Here is a 3,850-nt window from a genome sequence, read left to right on the forward strand (position 1 = left end):
CACGCACATTTCTACTGCTCAGGTGCCTACGTTCTCCCTATGCTTCAAACTCACCTGTCTCGCTGCAGACTCCTGGCCCCCGTCCTTCCTCTGGTCTCCCTTCTCAAATCCACCAGACAATTACTCTCCTCATCCCCCAACCATATCCCTCTTCAAAGCCTTGCTGAAAGCACGTCTATTCCAACAGGCCTTACCTGACAAAGCCTCACTTTTCCTCATCTTCCACTCCCTTCTATGTCTCCCTGACGTACTCTTCCCCCGCCTCCCCCCCCCACAACACTTCTGTATGTATCTGCAATTTTATTTTTTATATTAATGACGGTATCCCTGTCTTACCCTCCCCCCTGCCCCCCCCCCCCCACCCAGCCCATAGAGTGTGAGCTCGTCTTGGACAGGGATTGTCTCTCTTTATTGCTGTATTGTAGTTTCCCAATCACTGAATACAGTACTCTGCACACAATAAGGGCTTAATGAATATGATTGAATGAACGAATAACGAACACCCAGACATGGGAGAGGGACCCAGACATGGGAGAGGGACCCAGACATGGGAGAGGGAAGAGGAAGCCAAGGGTGAGTCACTTCTTGGTGGTCCTCCTTGAAGACAAAATGAACCAATCAGAGGAAGGATTAAAGAACAAGGAGGACCAGGTTAGGAGGAAAAGGACATGGGAGATATGGCATGGGGTAAATCGTGCTGAAGACCGTGGACATACAGAGCACAGGAAGGGATTGGAAAAGATTCCCCCTCTAGACTATAAGCCCACTGTTGGGTAGGGACCGTCTCTATATGTTGCCAACTTGTACTTCCCAAGCGCTTAGTACAGTGCTCTGCACACTGTAAGTGCTCAATAAATAAGAATGATTGATTGATCACTGGAGGCCTTGGAGTCCAGCAGCTAGGATGCTGGAGGCATGAGGCCCCTGGTCCCGGTGGGGGGTGGCGGGGAGTGGGGATGGGGGAAGGGGACCCAGGGAAATGTGTTTGAACTGGATTTGTATTGACTTGTTATATTGTTAAGAACTATGGAATATTGTTGGAATATGAGATCTGGGGGCCTGCCTGCAGTAGGGGCTGTAGGAGAAGCTCCGGGAGATGCAAAGACAAGGGTACCCGGGGAGCTGTAGGCATGAGAGGGAATTCTTTGCCAGTGGACTTTCTGCAGAGTGCCCCGGGCAGGGGGTGGTAAGCAACATTACCTGGGACCTGATAACTTCTACGTTTTCAGGGAAATGCCTAGAATTCAGCCCTAGAGTGATAGTCGTAATAGGAGTGCAGGAACATGGGGGAATAGATGCCTTCAAAATGTGCTTGAGAAGAAGGGGAGAAGAAGACAGTATTAGTACTCAGTGGAGCAGTCCGGCTCTCCTTCAGTGGCTCTGGAAGATCATTCATTCTGGAATTTAGGATGGAAATCCCGGATAATGCCGAATGCCACAAATGGCAAGTGAAGTAAAATAGTAATAGTCTCTTACCTTCTCATGAGGCCAGTGGGGGAAATTAGTTTATGCCTCTGCAAGAGTTTGGAGAAATACTGCTCCTCTATCCATTTGGATCTTCCAAGTGATAGGTGAGCTCTAAGAATCCCCATCACCCTCCTGTCCCCCTACTCCACAGTCACATGCAACCACACACAACCGTACACACACAAGCTTCTCTCTCTACTCTCCAGATGGTTCATAACCTATTTATAGACTCGTTTCGGTTAGCCCATTAGATAGAGCATGGACTTAGGATTCAGAGAGCCCTGAATTCTAATCCCACATCTGCCGCTTGCCTACTCTTTTGAGCCTGTGTGCCCTGTGTGTCATTAACTTCTCAGTGCCTCAGTTACTTTATCCATAAAATGAAGATTGGGACTGTGAGCCCCATGTGGAAAACGGACTGGGTACGACCTGATGAGCTTGCCTCTATTCCAGTTTTCAGTACAATACCTAGCCTATATGAAACAATTAACAAATACTGTAAAAAGTAACAATTGACAAATACTATAAAAAAATGAAATCCACGGGTCCAGAATCTCACCTATGCATTGGCTCCAGGATGCAGGAGCCCCAGGAAGAATTTGGGATTGAGGGAGCCTGGGTTAATTTGGAACTAGTATCAAATCCAAAGGGACAACATCCAGAGGGATCTTTATTCCTTTGTCATATTCATTTCCTAGAGCAGTTGCCTCTAGGTAAGCTGGAAACTTTAGTCATGAACTTCTGGTTGCATAAGATTCATTTGGGAGGAAAGTTTCACAAATAAAGTGAATAAATTATTCCATTAGTATGAGGGAATGGCCCAGCCCTTTCTCCAACACATAACTGAGGTCCACTCCCTGGGAAAAAATACTAATCAGTCGCCATGCCACTGGAACTTCCCATCAGCTCCTGCTCTAGCCCTGGGTTGGTGGCGAGGTACCCAAAACTGGAGTGCTGGCAGGCGTTTTTTGTTTTTTTTTAGGTTGTCTCAGATGTCTGATCTCATTTTTGACAGGTGATTCTAACTAAAAAAAAAGGAAGGGATCAAGGAAAGGTGGTATGGAGAAGGAGGGGTGAAAGGAGGGAGGAAGGAAGGAAGGAAGGTAGCGAAGGAAGAAATGAAGGAGAGAGAAAGAGAGAGAGGAAATTGAAAAGAGAGATGGTAAAACTGTTCTTTATTCCTTCATTTGAGAACGTGGTTTATTCCTTTTTCAAAGTGTAAAATTCCTAGAATTGCTTAGCAAAATGGATAATTCATGAGCAAGAGCATTGGGACGGTTATGCTAATTATGAAGTAATGACTGTGTAACTTGTTAAAGTTTGACAAAGATTTACATTTATAAAGAAAAGTATCCTTATTTTTAGATGAATGAAGAAATGGAAAAGAGAAATGAAATCCGTATAAGAAAAGCACGAAATGAAACTATAAAAGAATGTATTGCATTAGGAATTGACAGTGTAAGTAATATCATAAATTCTTTTTTGTTCACCCAGACACGTTTGGTCCAATTTATCTTAAGATGAACAATTGCTCGGTAGTGAACAGAACCCTAGGAATTATTTCATCATGCCGTGCGTTCTTTTCCCAAACGTGAATGTTATCCGTAAAAGAATGTGCTCATTAATATCCCTTTTTCTCTTTACAGGTACAGTAAGAGATGGGAAGTTTTCTCAGTTGCCTCCAGTTCGTGTAATTCTGATTGATCTGGGAAGAAAGAACTTATGCCCATGTAATATGATATAACTGTAACAGTTAGCTAAGGGAAATGTAAGTTGTTTCTGTGCTTTAAAAATTTCGACTTCCTTCACATTAAGTTTCAAGTTGATAGCTAATGAAATGCTTGATTCTGCATCACATGGTCCATCAGTGTAAATAAAATAGTGCCTTTTGTGTATACCTATCTGAACTGTGTACTGTCGCCCACCAACTCTATTACCAACTCTGTAGTAAAATGTTTTGGTATTTGGTGAATATTTTTTCAAGCTGAACAACTAAAAAGCTTATATTGTACCAATAAAACTTTGGTTGATTTTACATTTGGGTCCTTATTTTAGCACAAATAATAACAGATTAGTGATAAAAGGTGAGCTTGAAAGCCAGGACACGTATCTACCAACTCTGTTGTAAGCGCTCAGCAAAGGCCATTGATTGATTGCATGATGTTTGTCAGATCCAAAAGAGGCCAACAGAGCTCTGATGTAGGTAGAGTCTATTTTGCGTACACTTCTAAACTTTATTCAGGAGGGTTATGGAACAGAGCTGAAAGGAGTAGAAGATCAAACGAATCTGGAAACATTATGACTTAGTATAAAGAGCACGCACCTGGGAGTCAGGGGACATGGGTTCTAAGGCCAGTTCCACCACAAACCTGGTAGGTGACTG

At 43.5% G+C, this 3,850-nt stretch overlaps 1 long non-coding RNA gene across 1 annotated transcript; it reads left to right on the forward strand.

Annotated features, from left to right (window-relative positions):
* The first annotated feature begins 2,830 nt into the window (after positions 1-2,830).
* Positions 2,831-3,502, forward strand: LOC119923880. Its single transcript, XR_005448995.1, has 2 exons — positions 2,831-2,925; positions 3,114-3,502. It is a non-coding gene; the product is annotated as an uncharacterized LOC119923880 (long non-coding RNA).
* The last annotated feature ends 348 nt before the right edge of the window (positions 3,503-3,850 follow it).

The sequence above is a fragment of the Tachyglossus aculeatus genome, unplaced genomic scaffold, assembly GCF_015852505.1.
Source record: "Tachyglossus aculeatus isolate mTacAcu1 unplaced genomic scaffold, mTacAcu1.pri scaffold_348_arrow_ctg1, whole genome shotgun sequence".
In the NCBI taxonomy this organism is placed as follows: domain Eukaryota; kingdom Metazoa; phylum Chordata; class Mammalia; order Monotremata; family Tachyglossidae; genus Tachyglossus; species Tachyglossus aculeatus.